The sequence below is a fragment of the Falco punctatus genome, assembly GCF_963210335.1.
Source record: "Falco punctatus genome assembly, chromosome: 3".
Taxonomy (NCBI): domain Eukaryota; kingdom Metazoa; phylum Chordata; class Aves; order Falconiformes; family Falconidae; genus Falco; species Falco punctatus.
The window spans coordinates 18846959-18867895 of record NC_137582.1 but is presented as its reverse complement, the minus strand read 5'-3'; positions in this window follow the sequence as shown (position 1 = coordinate 18867895).

Sequence of the window (20937 nt, the reverse complement as noted above, 5' to 3'; positions counted from 1 at the left end):
CAAATAGCAGTAGGTACAAAGGATCTCAAGAACAGGAATACCATTGTGCTTTCAGTTGGCAATAAGGAATATAATGAATGGCATATACAATGATCCTGACCTCAGTGCATCAGTCACCATTGACTATTTTCTTGTCAGAGCTCCAAAACAATGCCAGCTCAAAAAAATCATTTTCATAGCACTCTTCTTTTACTTACTTATCACATGGAATTAATATTGGCCCCACCCTACTCTCAGTGAGATCAAGAGAGTTCAAAACTGGTTTCAACAAAAGAGAAATTAAAGATTCCTTTTTCATTTGCTGACCTTTGAAAAAGAGAGAATACCAGTAACCACATTAAATAAAAACCAATGTAAGTACTTGGCAATCAACAGCATTATAAATAAAAACTGTTTCATTTTGATGAACATTAGAAAACCTAAATGTAGTGATTCCTGCTTGTTTGTTTCTTCTTGATTTATCTACTTACCCCAAGAAGGGGTCTTGCTCTCCTTTGTGAGAGACTATTCACTGTGAAAATGGTGAGGCTTACCATAACATACACATTTTCTGAAAGAAAACCACTTGAAAACGGAGCTTGTGTTGCTAGCTGCCTACTTTGATGTTGAAGTCTTTGTCCTGAGAGTGTCTTGAGTTGCTCTTTCTAAGGTCCAGTTGTTTTGAATCTTCCCTGCTGTAAAAAGATGTCTGATGCAGTCTAGATCTTATTTTTAAAAAACAGCCAGATTCTGGTCCACGACAAAAATCCTCCATAATGTCAAACCAATCACAGGTATGTTTAAGTTGGCATGCTAAACCTTCAAAGATATATTATCTAGAGTTTTGAGACAAAGGTAAGTTATCCTACAAATCTCAGAAAACTTCCCACTGCAGCCCACAAATGAAACAGCAGCATGACTATTTCACCACAGGCATGAAAATTACTCCAAAGATATAACTCATAACATGGACCTAAGTAGGAATAATTCACCTCAAGCTTTCAAACATCTCCATACACTCTGCTTTCAGCAGAAATATTTGAGTGGATTAGGAATAAATGTTTTCCTCTCTGCTTCTGTGATGCTACAGAAGGCTAGAGATATGACATCTCAGATACTGTGTTCAGAGTGAAGAGCAGGCACCACCAAAGTCAGAGAGGAGCTCTGCCTTGTCAATTTATACTACATTGTATAGGAGGCCACAACCTCTGCTGTCACCCTGTACATCCAGTACTTCTGTCAGCCTCTATACATTTTTGTGCATAAAAACTCACCCATAGGTCACACCAAGTGAGTTCTGCAGATTGACCTTCTTGCATGTCTGTCAGTTCTGTTTTAGCAAGGATCAGTGATGGGTGATCAATGAGGTGCAGACTCTTTCCGTAATCCCACCTGGGTTTATGCTGACGCAGCAATGGCACAGATGCCAGGCTGGCTGTGTGCAGTGAAGGCTTCTGCATGGCCATGGCTCTTGAGAAGAATTTGTCTCTTGCCTCTGTAAAAATGGAGGTTTTTTTCCTTTTCGCTTTTGGACACTGCTCTCCTTTGTACAGTATCTAGAGACTGCAAAGACAATCACCAGCACCATCAGTTCCTCTTGCTTTTTCTCCTGCCTGGGTTAGCAAAGCTGGTAGTGGGCACCTGCCAGCTGAGGACAGGAGCTGAGACAGTCCAGCTGCAAGGGAAGTGTTTTGCTGTAAGATCAGGCAAAAGCAGCCCTAGCACACTAGCTAGGACTCTGCCAGTACCCAGCTGTGCCAGACTGACTCCAATACCAAGCAGATCTGCAGATCTAGGAGGGGATCATTAGGATTATGAACCTGATCCCAAAACCACTAATGACTTGCTTGGTTTTACTGGTGAGGAATCAGTCTGCCTATACTGCCACGACTGCTGAGTTCAGTTTCTTCTGCAAACCAGAATATTTTCATAAATAAAAAAAATGAAAAATTAACAGAGATGGGAGCCAGTTTTAAGGCAGGCATGCCCCAAAAGGAGAGTTCACTCTTGTCGCTCAAAGGTATTTCAGCTCTGCCAGTCTATTGCAAACCCCTGACTGCTCGGGATGCACCAAGCCCACCTGGCTTCCAGATACTGGTGAGCTTCAAGCAGGAGCATGTCACAAATCAACTGATTTTCTTGTCAAGCATCCACGCAAGTCCATATCGCAGCACTTGCAGTCACTGATGGCTCAGCCTCAAGCAGTGGCAAAGCTGAGGGCCTGTTTCATCTTAACCAGCTCACACTAACTAGCTTTAACTACCTCTTATAGATTGGTCTTACAGCTCTCCAATTGTACTTTTCCTGCCAAGATTGTTCATTTTGGTGTTTTTCTTTCAAGCGTCTCAAGAGCACAGTTCATATGACTCCATATAAATCTCCGAATTTACAGCATGTCTAAGTTATACACAAAAATGGTCAGGAAATTATGCCTAATAGAAAACTGTCAGCAGCAGATTATGAGAGAAGTGTGTGGGACAGGTAACGATAAGGCAGGAGAGAAATACAAAGACCTGCAGGAAAACAAAAGAAGGAGCAGTAAGTCTGGGTACAGAGGCCAGATCACCAGTCAGTGTTTTTGCCAGCTTAATCAAATCAACTGGTGGTGTTATTTTTACAGCATTTCTCTATTGGCAAAAGTCCTAGCAATCTTACCAGCATAAAAACATTAGACCTTTCTTAGCTCCAGGAATTCAGGAAAATTGCACAAACCCTAAATACCTGTTTTGTTGGTTCAGTCTGCCTCTAGATCCAAAATTTAGTAAATCAGCCACCCCATCAGTCCTTCCCTGATGCAGTGATAGGGTCTGGGTGTCAGCACCAGAAAAAGAGCAGGGGCTGTGTGAAGGCACTGTCTACTTCCTCCCTCTGAGGGTTCCAGCACTCTTCAGTCAGAGTTTGCCCATGGGTGAGGACAACATGGCAGGTGAAAATGGGCATGGTGGACCCATGCCTGACCATAAGGTAGATGTGCCTGAGCCCCTGCCACCCCCTCTCTCCCTTTCCAGACTCTGTACCATTGGTTCCAGGACCAGCATGCTCCTCCTCTTCACTTGCCGTTCCCATCTGAGCTGATTTCTCTGTCCTGCCAAGATGGACAGAAAAGAAGGTTGGCTTTAATAACGTGGCAGAGAGGAAGAACAGAGGACCTATTTCTGGCAGTCTTTGACACCTTCTGCTTTTAACCTCGATAAGGGGTGAGCAGAAGAGAAGTGAGTGGCTGGGTTGCAAGGCTCTTGCTGAAGGAGCGCAGGAGGAAACATGTCAGTGACAGAAGAGTAAGAAAGGGACAGATAGGAGCCTGGAATTTCAGAAAGCAAATCAAGAGGGACACAACAAACCACCAGTGCCAATAGTCAGTGCTTAAAAGTCCAGCTGCCTGCTCTCCTCCCATCCTGCCTTCTCAAGTCACTGATCATTAAGCCCAGCCATCCCAGAATGTTTTGGTCCCAGCCACCTCCAGTAAAATTAAGCCTATTTCTGAGCAGCATCATGTGCTAAGGGAAAGCACTGAGCAGTCTTGCTGGACCAGGACAAACTGTCACAGTTTTTTGCAGCCAAACTGATTGCGCAGCTCAGGCAGTGGTAAAACTTTGTTCCTCTATAAAACACTTCTGTAGTTAGAAGACATTCAAGGCTGGGTTTTGGTAGAGCCAGTGCGTGCATAAGATTAAGCCACACTCATGTGTTTAGCTATTTCTTTTTCCAAGTGAAAAAAAAAAAAAAAAAAAAAAAAGGGAGAAACCAGTTTTTAATAAAGTTTTTGTCCCAGCCTCCCCCAGTATCTAGTTCAGATTTGGTTTTCCAGGCAGGACATTTACTCAGCTAATCAGCAGTGTTTTGAAGTTAAAGCAGCCTTTGTAAGTGAGTCTTGTTGAGGACAGGTTTGGGTGGGGGGAGAAATGTTTAATCTTACACTTTTTCCACTTTGAAACCCAAAAAACGTCAACTACTGTCTTTTTCCCTTCAGCTCTTTTTTCCTTTGCCTCTCTTTCCAAAGGACCAGGACAGAAGATCCAGATCCCCATCCCTCTGAGCTTTTGTTTCTAATAGGTTTCAAACACTCAGTGAAGAGCTGTGATTTTTTCCCTCCCTCCTCTCAGTCAGCTGAAACAGAAACCATGTTCTGCTGTCATCTGGCAGAAAAGAGCAGTGTCAGAGAGCCACAGAAAACAAGTCACCAGTAAAATGGACATGGAAAATGAAATATGCACTGCCCACAAAAGGAAACGCTTTGGTTAATGGTCAAGGTTTGTCTTTGGCTTGCAGATATTTTAGCTATTAATATCTGAGATATTTAAGCCTTGAAAATTGGTTCTGAAATAGGGATCCCAGGTCTTAGTTTGAAGTCTCCAAGTATTTCCACCTCGAACTCAATGAATGGTGAATCAGGTCCTTAATACAACTACTACGAGGGAGAAAATAGTGCCCTTCATTTAACGCTAATATACTTGACCCCACACACACTTTTCCCCAGCCGGTAAATTAGAGCTTTTATTTGGATTTGGGTCCCTCTAGTGGAAAAAAGAAGAAGCCCGAAGATCACTGCAAAACTTGCATGCGGTGTGCTTCATTACAGATCTGCACAATTTGCAGCCGATGGCTTTTCTGCACCTTTGCTTCACCATTTAACACCGGCTCATGCCGCAGCTTGATATAGACTAAGCTGTTAGGGTGATAGAAGCCAAACAGCAATCCCCCATGCTCTGAGGGACATCACTCCTCCTGGCCTCCTCATCACCTTCGTACCAGGATATTCCACAGTTTTTCCATCATTCAGGTGTGCTGGGATGGAGCAGTCCCATGCAGCTGTACAGACTGGGAGACAGCTGTCTTGGGAGCAGCTTTGCAGAAAAAGACCCAGGGTCCTGATGGACACCAAGTGAACCCAAGTCAGCAGTGCACCCTTCCCAACTTCAGGCTGAGCTGTAGCAAGACTGAAGCCACCAGATCAAGGGAGAGATCGTTCCCCTCTCTTCAGCACTGGTGTAGCCACAGATGGAAAACTGTGGCCAGCTTTGGGCTTCCAAACACAATACAGACTGATGGACCAGGTTAAGTCCCACAGAGGGCCACCAAGGTGGTTGGGGGCTAGAGCACACAATGTAGGAGGAAAAGCTGAGCAGGACAGCCTTGTTCAGCCTGGAGAAGAAACAGCTCAGGGGAGATCTTACTGCTGTCTACATTTAATGGCAGGACACAAAGAAGGTGAAGTCCACCTCTTCTCAGAGGTGGATAGTAGAGACACAAGGCAATAGACATAAGCTAGAACAAGGGACATTCTGAAGAGAAGCAAGGAAAAACTATTTCACTGTGAGCAAAGTTCAGCAGTGGAAAAAGCACTCAGAAAGCGTGGGGAATCTCCAAAGCTGGAGATATTCAGGACTTAATCAAACAAGGCCCTGGGCTATATGTCCTGATTTCAAAGTCAAGTCTGCTTTGAGCAGAAGGTTGGGCCAAGTGAAGTCTAGAAGGGTCTTCCAATCCAAATTATTCTGTTTTGCATCTCTCATCCACTGAATCGCTCATCTGGGCCCTCGCTTTAGTGAGGATGATTTTGAAAAGGAGTGGTAACTATATGAAAAATTAGCCAAACAGACCAGTGCAACACCTAAGATTGTGGAACAGAGCCAATATCTGAAGGACCACTGCCAGTGTGCATTTGTCCCACCTAACCCCAGGTACCTGCATTAGGAGTACGGCCATCTGATCCTGACCTATTCTGAATCATCCTCTATGTCTCCATCACTGAGGAAAGAAAGTCAAATGCAGAAGAATTCAGTGACACATTCTCATCAGCAATTCAGCAGCTCCAGAGAACAATCCTTATGTGCTTCAAATCAAGGCACACTGCTGTTTGGGCATGAAATAATTGAATTTGGGGTGGACGGAGGGAGGGAGTTACTGTTTTTCTCATTGCAGCCAGAGTGGCAAAATGGTTATATTCATTTGGAAAAAAAATGCTGGCAAACCTGCTTGACACAAGGGTGGTTTCTGTGTTTGGGGTTTTTTTTTTGCTGGTTATTTCTTCATTCTTCTTTATTTTATGACTACATGGTGTTGGTAGAAATTACAGGCCTGGTTTTGCTCCTGCTGAAATAAATGGAAAACTCACTGATTCGTCTACTGCCAAACTGAGATTTTTATGACCCGACACAGGCTGGCTTCCACAGCGGTCAGCCCAGCACATGGACACCCTTTCTCCAGGACAAGGTAACGACTGTCCTCAACAGGAGGCTACACGGGTATTTCCTTTCTTAGGCAAGGGGTAAGCAAGGGACATACAACTGAGCAATCTCTGCCAAACATTCCAAAAAATATTCAACCTGGAGCAGGAGGTCCCAGTGAAAAGTTGTGGCTCCAAGGGTTAAAACCCAGCCAAGCTGTGAGCCAAAAGAAGTAATTGGTAACATTACTGTGTACAACACTGTGAGCTGCTCCACATTCCTCTGGGCAGCATTAGCACTGCCTTTGCAGGGCTGTGGAGCAAGCGTTGGGCAATCAATAGGAAAGCATGCGGCACTAGGAGCATTCCTTCTGGTTGCAAGTTGTTCAAATACCATTTGAGGGTTACACTGGAACAGGAAAACTGCAGGATTTGACACAAGAATCTGCTTAGCTCCAGGCAGAAAGAGAAAAATGTTCTATCTCCCTCTTAGACCAAAACCACAAACCAGAAACTGACCAAAGAATATGGGAAGTGATGGGACAGGAGCTCCTTACCCAGGTCATCCTGAATCAGTGATGTGAGCTGATGACATACCCTTGAAAGAGAAGTTTTCTGCTGTGGAATAAAAAAATGCCAGTGTGAATCAAATTAACACCACACACACACACACACCTCCCCCATCTGTTTTGGGGGTGGGAGAATACCCGTCTGACACTGCTGAGCAGCTGAGCACCTGCTTCCAGTGCATTTGCCGCACCAGACTAGCAGGTAAATTGCAGTCCTTAAAATCATAAAATTACCCAAAGCATCACACAGCTCCCTGAGCCATTATATTTGAGAGTTGAAAACAGTGTGAAAAGTGAAGAACCAAGAACAAAATGCCTAGAGGAATCTCAGTTCCAAGGGTTTCCTTACCTATGTAATTAAGTGCCTTTAAAACTACACATGTGTATCATGGCATGTGGAGAGTCCATAGCTGGTTAGGAGAGATGAGCCACCTTCCTTCCTCTACCCCAGTAATGTCCTTGTCCAGTCACGTTTTCCTTCACGTGGACCCCAGGGAGAAGGGAAGGTGTCTCACACTGAGAGAGCACAAAGGCTTGGCTGAGCATGCAGTTGAGTTTAAGCCCCCAAGTCCAGTAACACACAGCAGCCTCAGCAGACCTTTTCCACCTCTCTCCGCCTTGACTCAGGATGTGACTAAGCAACAGGAGATTATGAAGACAGGAGAAATCATAGAAAGGATGAGAATAAAACACAGAAGCCAAGTATTAGGGGAACAGGTACCAGATCTTTGCATAAGCAAGTCTGTTGCCAATCACTTTACTGGACAGAGAAGCTGGTACGCCTTGAGCACAGTCTCCTGGCCATCCAAAGAGTTTGGATTTTAAGATAATTCTTCTGGCTAAAAGCTTGCCATGAGGCTCTGATCCCTTCAGCTCCATGGCAAGGGGTGTAAGACAGCACATGGACCTTGGTGGTAACTGCACCATGATGCTGGTTTCGAACACTATTATGACCCCCAGTTAGAGAGGCGTGCCTGGGTGATGTCCATCTCTCTGATTTCTTGGCAGCTATATGTCCATGTGGTAGCTCTCCAACACACCTATTCCACAGCAGCCATCTTCTTGCTTACCTCCTGCCCACAATTAACATACATCGGGTTCACACTGTAGACCCCTAGCTGATCAGGACAACTTTGCATCCTTGCTTGCAGGATATCTTCCCTGACAGGACTTTCCCAGCCCAAGGCTTTGATGTCTGGCAGAAACTGGTCCATCCCTCAACCTCTGCTAGTGCCTGTCTCTGTGGGATCTCCACACCAGTTGCGCTGCTTTTGCCCATGATGGTGAGTTATCTGGTAAGGCTCAGCAGTGTCTGCTCCTTTCAGGGGATTAATTCTCCTCTCTTCCCTATGTATGAGAGAGCAGCCAGCATGGCTGGGAGCGTCCCTGGCAAAAACCTCCTGGGTAAAGGAGCTGACTGGCATGCTGGAGCTGTGCAGTCAGTCCTTATGGCCCAGGGGTGCCGTCAGATAGGGTAAAGTATAAAGGAAACCTGTGTTTAACAGTGCCAGGTTCTGCCAAAGGGGTGCTGAGCCCAGGGGTCTGAGGCCGAGCTAAATACTCTGTTGCTTGCCCTGCGAGGGAACTGCTCACAGCTGACCCTTACTGACAGACACACCACCTCCCAGGCAGCAAAAACCAAGATGCCATAGTGGGGAGCTGTGGAGATGTCTTAGCTAGGCTGGGACAGGGACTTCAACACTATCTGCCTGTTAGCAGGGAGCTCTTCTCTTCTATGCAGAGCTGTCTGCTACTCTGCCAATGGGTTTTGGAAATAATCACCAACAATAGGGGTGTTTCAGGACTATTTTACACCAGGATCTACAAGCTGTGTCCAAAAGGTTATAAAATTTCATGTCTTTCATTCCTCTGTGTCTGCTAATTAGTAAAAACTGAAAGGCTGGGCTCTGCAGAGCCCTAACAAGCTCAGAGGGTTGGAAAAGCAGCAGATATTGAAATAAATAAAAAATTATACTTTCATCACATTTGGCTATAATTCTTAGGAACAAATAAAGACAAACCATGATGTTAAGATGACTTTACTGTGCAATTTTAGGTGCTTGCTCCCAATACTAAAAGTAAACACAATTGTCAGCAAAACAATTTCAAGAAAACTTTGATGTGAACAAAGCAGTACTTCACCCCCAAATTCAGCCTGGAATTGGCTAAAAGTTTCTTCCAAAAATCACGGTCCAAGGAAGCAGGAGAATGGATGAACTTCAGCTGAAGCATTTTAAGCTTTAAGGGGTTTCAAGTGAGAAAAGCAGGTCTTATCGTGGAAAAATGTCTGTCGATACAGGCATAGCAATTGCTACCAGCTCCACCTGTAATATGGTCCAATTAGTGTACCCTGCAGAGTCCATAGTAAAAAGTAAATTAGTGAGGCCAAGTGTTTCCATTATTATTTGCACTGATACTTGCCATGAGAACAGCAATGTTTCAACTATGAACAAAAGCATCTCTGCCACTACATATAAAACTTCCCTTTTCTCCCACATGTTAACATGGAGATTCACAGGCAACATGCCAAGAGGACCGGAGAAACTAAATTCACTGTATAAATAATTCAGGATCAAAACCACTGGTGGTAAATCTGGAAAGTCACCATCTGACCTACCATATGTGGTTACTATGGAAATAGCTTTCTCCTTTAACTTAATGTACTCAGTAGTGGGAACCATTTCCTTATGATTCACATGAATCTCTGGCACGTGCTCCACCGCTAAGTGCCAGTGAAAAGCTTTTTGTTGCAGTGATATTATAATACCTTGACAGGACTATAGGACTGAAAACTGCCACAAACTGGGTCTGAGCTAAGCAAAGTGAAGTCAGAATACCTGTCAGCACCAGCAGATCAGAAGAGGACCTGGCACCCAGTATTGCTATGTGGTCATGCTGAATGCCAGTGATATCAGTCCCAAATAAATAATAAAACCGTAGCTCACAATGAAGAGGCACAGCTTGTTTCCAACCCAGAGATGAGGTTCGTGGCCACCTGCTTATAAAATGTGTTCTTGATTGGATTAAAAAGGGCAGGCTTGTGATTTGAAGGATTAAGCACAGTGCAAAGATCTGAGAACCCAGGACTTCTTACCTGCCCCAGCTACTGCTGCATTGGCCATGGAAGCCATTTCACCTGTCTATGACTGTAAAAATTAAATACTTACATATTCCTGTGTATACATCAAGGTGTTCTAACAGATTTGATAACCTGGTGATTCTAGCATCAGTCAGGAAGAAAAGAAAAAAGTCTTGAGATTAAATCTATTGCAGAGATAGGGGAAAGGAAACAAGGGTCAAGTACTGATATAATTCCCCAGAATTTTAGCAAAAACAAGAACACCACACTAGTGATGTTAAAAATCAGCCCATTTTGAGTACTACTGGGAAGCAACATGGGAAACTGAAGAGGAAAGGAAGGAACAGAATGGGCAGGTTATTGTAATGTTAGTAGTTTTTCCAAAGCCTTCACTTCATCTATGAGCTAAATAGCATGTTTTGCTACATAGCAAAAAATATTTAAATTTTTGTAATGCCTCTGCAGTAGCAAATCAAAATTATTTTTTATATTCATGCACTCTGGCTTTACAAGGCTGCTAAAACAAAGCCACCTCTGTGATGAAGTGCAGCAGTTATTACACTCTATCCAAGGGCAGCAGCAGAGGATACTAATTTATTTAATATTTTTCAAATCAAAGCCATGTACAGCCCCTTGTTATTTACCAGTGTTCTGCAGAGCAGAGCCCCTTTCATGGGCCAGCAGAGATTCCCGTCCTTTGCAAGGACTTAAAAATTCCTAGTCAGTTGTTACATGATCAATAGGAGAAAGGTGCACAGCTCTTTAATTTGAAAGGGAAAGGGCAGGAAAGCTCTCCTTTAGGAATGCTGGGATCCATCAGGCCTTGAAAAGCAGTCCACGGGGCAATGGGCAGGCACACTCACTGCCTGTAGAAAGCAGAAAGGCACATCCAGCAGGCTCAGGACTTCCCATTGCCTATATCTCTCTGTGGGTGACATAGCCTTCCCACTCCTTTTTGCAATACACGAGTCTGCAGTCAGATGTGGCAAATATGGCCTTTGGAGAGTCACTGGGCATTTGGCACTGTGATAATTCCTGATTCACTCTGACTTCTTGCTGCACACACATCCACACACCCTTTCCTCTTTTTATCATGGAGCAAGAACAATGGCTTTCAAATACCACCAAGGTTGACAAAACAAAAAGTACAAAATATAAGTCCTTTTTGACATCTTGCAAACAGTGAGAACAACAGTGAGCACAACACTGGTGTAATTTAGGATACCATTTGTAACTCCAAATTAGTTATTTGATATCCACTGACATGGAAGAATCATCGTTTGTGGCAGCTGGGTCACACTGGTACGTACAAACACGATAGCCACTGTCTACACCCAGATATATTACAGACCGAGCCATTAAGATGCTCTAATCCTTTTGTAGACAGAACTCAAAAGTATATTTACTTTTGTACTGATGTAACACTGAAATGTAGTCATCATTCAGGTACCCAGCCACCCCACTAGTCAAGTGATGCATGTTTCAGTACTACTGGCAGAGCTCATTAATGATTCACAGACACTAGCACAGGTTCCCACCACAGCTTCATGGAACAACGTGAAATGGCCAGCTGCACAGCTGCTGTGTTCAGTTTTAGGCCCTTCACTACGAGAAAGTCATTGAGGTGCTGAAGACTATCCAGAGAAGGGCAGTGAAGCTGGAGAAGGATCTGGAGCGCAAGTCCCATGAGGAGCAGCTGAGGGAACTGGGGGTGTTTAGCCTGGATAAAAGGAGGTTGAGGGGGGACCTTACCGCTCCCTACAACTACCTGAGAGGGGCTGTAGGCAGGTGGATGTTGTCTCTTTTCCCAGGTAAAAAGTGATAGGATGAGCCAAAAAGGCCTTAGGTTGCACCAGGGGAGGTTTAGGTTGGATAATAGGAAAAATGTCTTCACCAAAAGGGCTGTCAAACATTGGAACAGGCTGCCCAGGGAGGCGGTTGAGTCACCATCCCTGGAGGTATTTGAAAGATGTGTAGACATGGAGTATAAGGGCATGGCTTAGTGGTGGACTTGGCAGTGCTAGGTTTACGGTTGGACTTTCCAATTTAAATGAAGATATGATTCCATACAGGCAGAAATACTCATCAAAAGTGCAAAGCTCGATGCCACTGTGTGGCTCCCTAGAAATAATTTTGCATAAAACCTTCCTCAATGGTATTTGAGACTGAGGTGTTGTTTGGATCCACCATCATTTCATTTTCTATGTGCAGGGAGGAGAGGACTAACAGCTGGGCATCCCTAACTCTCCCCAGCTTTTGTTTTGGGTTGGTGCCATCTGCCAGTGAAAGCACATCCCTGGGAAGCAAGCGACTTCAGTCCTCCTTGTCCAGTCTCCCAGCTCTCCCCCGTCTCCTGTTCAGATGGTCTGGGTCTCTCCCTGCTGCGAGGGGCCCCGGTCAGCTGAAGGACAGAGGTGTGCTGTCAAAGGAATAGCAGGCAGTGCTGAGGCAAGGGGGGGAGCTGGCAATGCTCTCCTCCTTCCCAAGAGGAGGGCTGGGAACCTCAGGGTCAGGAGAACAGAACAGTCAGCAAAGCCATCCCTTTGCAAAGCATCTGTAGGAGGAAAAAAGTATCCTTTGCTGAAGCTGGGGTTTTTTAAAGCAACCAGTTGTGGAACCAGCTGTTTAACAGCTGGTTGCACTGCCTAATTTAGGCAGCCATGACCAGACAATTCTTGCAATCTTGCAAGAGGCTTCCACAGTTGACAAGCTCCTGCAGAGAAGCCTTACCTGGCCCAGATGTGGGTACAACTTTCTGGTCCTTCCAACAGCTCTTTGTAGAAATCCATGTCTAGCACATTGCAATGGGCGAGGACTCAACCTGATGTGAACTGTGAACCTCCAGATGAGACGGTGTTGGGGGGCTGTAACTCTCAGGAATCAATACAGCTCTAGAATGACAGCAGCCCTGATTCTCCTTAGTTTTAATAAACACTGTTTGTTATTAGTTTATTTGTTCAGATACCTCAATTGTGGCCTAAATGGGGAGCAATACTGCCTTTTACAGTTATTGGGAGATTTAAGTACTCTTCAAGATCTTTCATGTCTAGATATGATGAACTGTAACATGCTTTTTTCCTAAATTCAAAATATTTTCCCCTAACAGCCAGATAGTCATGATAGAGATTAAAAAGCTAGCAAATGGGTCACTAGTTTTTTTACAGAGCCTGCCCCATCTCTGTACTACAGGGACCATCACCGTCTACAAATTTACATCCCATTACCCATGGCACCAATGTGCATTTTTCAGACTCGGGCAAATGGATTTTGATCACAACTGTTAAAACAGTATCAGCAAAACATGCATCAAGAAGTAACAAAAAGCCCTTCATTGTGGATAACAGTGACAAGAAAGCTTTTGATTTGGTGTCACCCCAGCATTGCCCTTTCCCAAAATGCAAGATATAACACACTCTTCTTTGGAGGCAGCATGCAGATTCCCTGCACCTATCCTCAAAACAACATTTATTAAGTGATAGCAAGGGTACTGTGTGCTATCGACATTTATTGGGCGTTAGCCTGGCTGTAAGAGGCAATGCAGAGCTCACACTGTCAAGCGGGAGAGATCATGGCAGAGGACCCTGGAAAAGCACTTTGCTCTTCACCTCCACGCCTGGAGCAGCTCAGCTGTTCCGCTCCCCCAGAGCAGCATAGGTGAAGGACAGTCCCAAAGTGCTGTCTAAATCTCCTAAAGGGAAAGGTGCCCCCTTCACACACATAGCAGCTGCAGTGGGGACAAGGCTCAGAGCTAGACCATCTGCAACTGCCTCGGTCTGGTCGGGTGCATTAAATGGCTGTTCTGCTCAATCAGTCATTACAAAGATATATAATTAGTCAAGTGAGCTGTGCAAATCTGAAGCTGTAAACTTGCAGCTATGTTTGTGCTAAGGTACAATAGGTCTGTAGTCATAGAAATAAAATTTTTAATTTTCTAGGGCAGGTAGTCACAGGTACTGCCTCAGGTACGTGGGTGTAATCTCGACCTCGGACATAGCCCTCAGCCTGAGCAGTACATCAAATCCAAGACTATAGAGACTCACCTGGCACCTGATAAGTCAGGTGCACTTCCCTGAGCCAAGGCAGCCTGGCTGTCCTTGCACCTCAGACCCTCAAGCTCTGCCTTGCTAACTCACATGGCTCTGGGGTGCCTGTGTCTGGTCCTGCCTCGTCCTCCTGGTGCACTGGAGCGCACACAGGGAGTCCGACAGCAGCGCTTCCAGAGCTCATCAGCTGTGGCTCTGCACTGGGCACACACAGCTAACCCGCTTCCCAGATGGACTCAAACCCGGAGGCACCATCCCCAGGTTCACACAGCCCTGCTCTTGACATTAGTAAGCTCTACCAGTCCCGTCTCTCTGGTCCAGTTAACCACGAGCCACCTGAGCTCTCCATGAATGATGGAGCAGGAATGGCATTGCGCTACCTGGGCCAGGCAATCTGTCTCAGCACTTTGGATGCCAAAGACCTTTCCCTACCAGGCAGGCAGATAGACCTCTGCTAATTAAGTAAAGAGCCCCAGCACCTTTCATTACCTTGCAATCAGGTACTATTATACTGACTCTCCTTACCTTCCTTAACTTTCATGTGAGAACCACTCACATACTTAATTCTGAAACTGATGGATGATCTTGAAATGGGCAAAGAATCTCAATTTCCTCACATGTGATTAGAATTACCGGGTCCAGACAGACCTGTGCTGCATATCTGAGAGCTCTGCATGTAACGCTCTGCTTTTCCACAGCCCACTGAGATTCAAAATCCATCTCAACATGTCCAAAATGTAAAAGACACAACTGAGCATTTTTGCACCATGTTTTAAGGTCTTTACGGCACCCAAAGCAAATATTTTAGTAAAAGAATGTGTCTGATTAGCAATTGTTGGTGTCAGGCAAAGTCTGAACTCACAGTTGTTGCTAGGTCATCTGTTTGCATGACCCTGTCCTCCCATTTCTGTAGAGGATGCACAAGAATTTGCATTATTAGGACAGCCAAATGTTTGCACTCTCACAAATAGACCAGTGAAAGATTATTTTGTTTTGCACAAAAAGATTCGGGTTTCATCCACTGAAAAAGGGAAATCTTTGGCCCTCAACCCAATTCACAGACAAAAACATTTGTGCCTTCAGTTATCATGAACTAAACAGAAATAATTATTTGGCTTTTACATTGTTTTGTTTGTTTGTTCATTTCAATAAAACCAGGATTATTCCACATAAGTTTTTATTTTGACAATGAAATGATTTCTTTTCAAGCAGTATTTCCAAAGGAATATTCCAACTGGCTTTAGCTGCTCATATTTTTGTCCAGTAAAGAAAGGGAAAATGTCAGTGCAAGAAACAAAAGCTGCGGAGTCATACAAGGATGAGCGATCATGAGGAGTGCATTTTACTTGGTTATTTCCAAAAATCTGTTCCTTAGTAAATAATAATTCTGAGTTCTTGTTAATCTACCGATCTCAAATAACATTTCTAAGAGAAGCCTTTTTCCTCAAAATAAAAATTCACTTCTTTCAGATTCTTTTCAGAAAAGGGATGTACATACACTTCACATGCAAAATTATTTCTAGCCACCCACACTAGCTTCAGTAACCACATATTCCAATTTCCATAACCCATTTTCTTCCCCACACTTTCTCCACACTGAACTGTCAAATCCTTCGTTGCACTGTAATCTCTTTTTCCATACAATTTCCTTTCAAGAACCTCATTTATTTTCAGGTGCTATCAAATAAATAACCATTTTCTAAATTGATCATCAAAGCTAAAATCTGGGCTTGCTGCTGTTGTCATTCTACGTGTAGTTCAGTCACATACACACGCGTGCACAGACATGAAGAAAATCAGGAAAAGTCTGGCACAGAAATAAAAAAACTCAAAGGATTAAAGGAGCTATGGCCTTCGATTTTATGTACTCCTAAGGCTATATTAATGCTTGAAGCAGCAGAGACTCACTCTATTTCACAAAAAGAAGTAGTCAAGTTGCATGCTTCCATCTTACAGTTTCAGCCTACCCAAAACACCATATCCAACAGAGTCCTGACCGTATTCATCCAGGTGACTCAAATCCCCATTTTCCTGTCTCCCGGGCTCACGCTGGCTTATGACATGCAGTTTGAGGTAGCTGATAATAAAATCCATGTGAGAAGTTATACAGACAGAGCATCATATATTACATGCAATATCACAATAAAAGACACAGTATACTCTACTGGAAACTGAATTATTCATTTTCTCATTTAACTTTTCTACCTCCATTCTTCAATATAAATGAAGCTGCTATAGAATCCCTACTCCACTGCAGGCATACGAGTTGGTTCAGGAAGTTACAAGAGGAAACTGGAGAACGACAATTCCAAAAAGCAAAAATTGAAAAGGAGGATCCAGCCTTCACAGCAGCTGAACCCCCTTTAAAACAGTGGGGTTTTTCCAAAGTATCCTGGTTGTATGTAACTGCTACTGTTTACTTACTTTGACTTCAGGATTAGACTCTCCAGGTGCATTTGGCAAGCCTGTTCCAGAAGATCTGTCTGGATGTTCAGTCCAAGGGTACACTTACAGTAGCATCTGGTTGGAAAGATTTCATTAAGGTATTTTGGGGGCCAAAAAAAAAAATCTGGTTTTGTCGTAATTTATAATTTTCAAACATCTGTTCCTTCTGATAGCATTTGCCCTAGAAATTGAATGACACATTGTGAAGTTTAGGTACCTCATTTTGCCCTTTTGGAATGGCAGTTTGGATTTTCTTTCTCCTGAAATGGGCTTTCAAAACAAAATTCAGTTACAAAAGAATGAAATTAAGACCAAACATTTTGTCTTATTTATCTGCTTTCCTGGAATTTCACTTACTTGGAAAGGGTAGTTTTTCCTTTCCAGTTGGGAATGGAAAATCAGAGTTTCCTTGAAACAGAAGATCTAGTCTCCACCCATACAATTTGCCATCAAATGTGCTTATAAATGCTAGGAAAGGATTTTCAGATAATCAAAACCATATCAAAAATTGCTCAGAGCTTCATCTGTGTTAGGCAGAGGAAACAGTGTTGTGGTCACTGTGGTCAAAGTCCTACAGTGGACCATATTGATCCAAATGGTAGGTCTTTTGCAGTGCCTTTCTCCATTAGCAGATCCCCAGATCAACCAACACATCCAAAAGTAACACCCAGTTTTCACAGTTAGACACCAAAGGATTGATTGCACCCAACAGCGGCAGAAGGGGATAGCAACTTCTGCAAATAGTTGGTATTGGTGAGTTTTAATGAAGGTTAGAACCAGAACACTAAAGAACCTCTCAAAGCAGAGTGGCTGGATTGTCCCTGGATCGGGAGACACTGGTCTGGTTTTGCTTTTATGTGATGAAACTCTGGCTTGTCTCAGGACACACTCAGGAAATTCACTTTTACCGGAATCTTGAAAGTATAATTGCTAGAGATATCACTTCTAAAACCAGATAGGATAGAAGGTTGGATCCATTGCATAAATAAGTGAATGAACTCGCTGACACCAATAGACTTCAGATCACACAGTGCCAAAACTCTGTGGTTTCAATCTTCCCTTTACTCAGTCGGTAAGGGGTTGTCCTACTAGATGACATATTCGGAATTTTTTTTCCCATCCCCAAATAATTACAAGGAAGATGAAAATTCTCCGCTGGGAGAAGATTAATGAGTGTGTAAGTACACAGGGAACTGAGGGGGTTGTTGCCACACCCAAAGCAAATGAATCATGGGAGAAGGCTTTGAAGAATGTCCCATTTTATGAAAGAAAATTCCCGCATCATTTTGGAGCAGTTTAGAAAGAAGTACCTGTGATGTCACCAGGCTGGTTGGGTACTTCCAATCCGTGCTTGTGCTGCCAAGTATTCCTGGAGCGGTGGTTTAATTTTGGCTGTGTCACTACTGCTATGTCAGCTGTGCTGCTGCGAATGCAGCTCTCGTGTCGTTCCAGCTAGGCTGTCGCTGTCTTTCAAAATCCCCGTCATGTGTGACACTACAAATGGACAAGTCAGCAAGGTAATAGTTGCACTCATAAATTCTAATTGTGCCTATGGGTAAGCTCAATAATGCATTACTACAGGTAGCAGTTGTTATGGGGCCAAGTCCAAGAGTAACAAAACTAAACAGCAGCCTGAATAAAATGAGCTTTTTGCAGACTCACGCTACCCAGATGTGTAAACATTTGCCTGCTCCCAACCTTGGCAGAGCGGCTGGATGAGGAAAGGCCGTCGGTGGGTACTTTGCCTGGGAGAATGGGTCTTCTGTCCTGGTGTGAATCCTCCTAACCCGGAGAGAAGCTTATTTCTCTGCAGTTCACTTCAGCAATTAAAAAACCGACCAAAAATTACCCCTTGTCACGTGACGTGCACAGAAATGCTCAAGTTTGCCAGCTCCTCATTTAAGCAGGATCAGGGTCGTTCTCTCTCGGTAGTTCCAGTAGATGGAGCAGCTCCCGGGGCTCTCCGCTGCAGCCATCTCCCTAGCTCTGGACTTTTCATCCTCCCGAGCTTTGCAAGCACACTGTGACAGTCCCTCAGGCCTCCAGCGGCATTTTGGAAGAAAATTGAGGAACAAACAGGTAGCATTCCTTCTGAAAGACCAATATATAATCAAGTCAAACATAAAATTACAAATTGAGAAATAGAAGCAGTGCTGGAAAGAAAGCAGTTTGCCAATGAAACCAAAGAGGAGCCATGTGGATGGAAGGCACAGCCGCCCCATGGAAGAGTCCCCTTTCATCTACTTGATAGCTCTTTCCCTGCAGGGACATGTGAAAACTTAACCACTGGCCATGCAGTAAGCTGACACCCATTTTTTAGCTCACACAAATCATCTGACATCATTCAGCTCCCTGTTGGGTGAAATGGAGCCAGAGTACAAATCCCACAGAGGCAGGACCCCAAGACCCCATCCCAGCAGCTCACATTGCAGCCTGTCATTGATACAGGGGTCTGGACCAGCCAGACTAGCACTAAGCCAGAACCTGCTGTCCCACCTCCATGCCACAATGCAGACACAGCTCCTGGGGTCCCCCGGGGACAGATCTTCACCTTCCCAAGACTCCAGAATACAGACCATTTAATGATAGATAGCATGTTGCCATGTCCAGCTGAGCTGATCTAAGTGTCTGCGTGCACAGCCCACAGAGGGTGCTGTACACAGTTCAAGTTCACTTTGCCTTCATTAATCTTTTCCAGCAGCAGACAGACTCCCAAGCAGCAGAAAACTGCCATATCAAACACAGGTCTCTTCCATTCTCTCACTGTACTGGGGAAACTGGTGTCCAGAAAGAAGGAACCAGAAGCAGCAGCCTCCAGCTCATTCCTCCCCTACAGTTAGTGGAAACAGAAGGTCGCACAAGGCAGAAACCACCACATGATAAGCCAAGAGCAAGAAAATATCCTGATGAGGAAAAGGTGGAAGATCTCACTAGGAACAGAAATATCAAATGCATAGCCACCAAAGCACGCTGAGGGTCAATCCACCGCTTATACACTGACCTTACACAAGTAAAGTCAACAGGTATTTCTCCATTGACTAAAATGTCAGTATAAACTCTTTCTAGCCTAAAGTGACCCATTTACGTGGCAGTAGTAGAGACAAATCTGACTGTGAATTTATCTGTTGGTGAAATGCAAAGATAGGAAAGCTATGCTTTAGCTATCTTCTGATGACTACTGGGCATGCTTGTCAGTAGGACATATGTTGGCCCATTTTGGGTGACATACACAACGTATAACTGGGAAAGATATGAAAAGCACACAAAGAAGAAGCTAAACCAATTAAAGAAATTGTGATAGACCCATAATAAAACACAAGTAACCAACCAGATGATAGTGAAAATGTAACCATCCAACATACAAAAGGCAAACCAGAATGAGTGCTGTTGCAGCCAGACTGCTACGTAGCATGTTTTATTGACAGGATGGCTTGTTACTCACTGTGTCTCCTAAGTAAATGAACTAGAAGGGCAAACCCATTCTTGAACTGAGGCTGCGGTCGAAGATGACGAAGTGAGGCAGAGTGCCCTGGCTGCAGATGGCAAAGACTGTCAAACAATCAATATTAACATAGGAAGAACCAGTCCTGACATAGTCAAAAGCTTATTATTGTCACTGACTGCAGGATTCTTCTGCAGTCAGTGTTTTTTTCTGATTAGACTGGAGGGACAGTGGTTTTCCCTCTGGATAATTTCAAGGATATTTCCCCTGTCCCAGAATTTTAGTAGATTAAAATTCATGTCCTTGGGGAGACTACCAGAAGGTCTCTGGAGCTACATGATGACGAATTCCTTCACTACTGCAGTCTGCTTCTAAACTGATCCTGAATGGACTTTCCTCTTGCTCTTTGCAAGTGCTCAAGGAGGCTCTTTCACAAGCTTCAATCAGGGCAACTCACTGATTTCATTTCCTGAGGAGAATTAGCTAGATCACCATTTTTAATTACTCTAAGTTTTTAGAGCAAAGAAAATGGTTTTAAATGAGTCAAAGCAAGTTCCATCACCCCTTCAGCACTGTGCACATTTCTCTCTACTCTGTAATCTCATCCTTGGAAATTCCAGCAAAAAAATCAAAGCACAACTGAGAGTCCCAAGGAATAATGAAATAAAACAAAATACTCAGTGTTACATCCAGCACAACTTAGGAATTATTTAAAAACTAAAGTGGACCTTCTACAAAACCCTGAGGAAGTTTTACACCTTGTAGTGTCAGTAAAGCAGGAATAACCATCCTTTCCTCCACAGAAATTCAAAGAGCTATAAACACCTGCAATAAATCTAAGGCTTGTGACCACTTCTTAAATTGAACGTGTTGGAGGGGTTTTGTTGCAAATCCCAAGGTACTCTCAGTATTATTATATTTTATTATACTACTTAAATAAGCTTTAAAATTTATATGCTGGACTAGATATATTAACTTCTATGGTAGCTATAATCTAGTTGTGGTGGCTTGACCCTGGGTGGATGCCAGGTGGCCACCAAAACTGCTCTGTCACTGCCCTCCTCAACTGGACAGGGGAGAGAAAATATGGCAAAAGGCCCATGGGTCGAGGTGAGGACATGGAGATCACCCAGCATTTACTGTCACAGGCAAAACAGACCCGATTTGGGGGAAAATGGTTAATTTATTTGTTTAGTTCAAATCAGAAAACACCT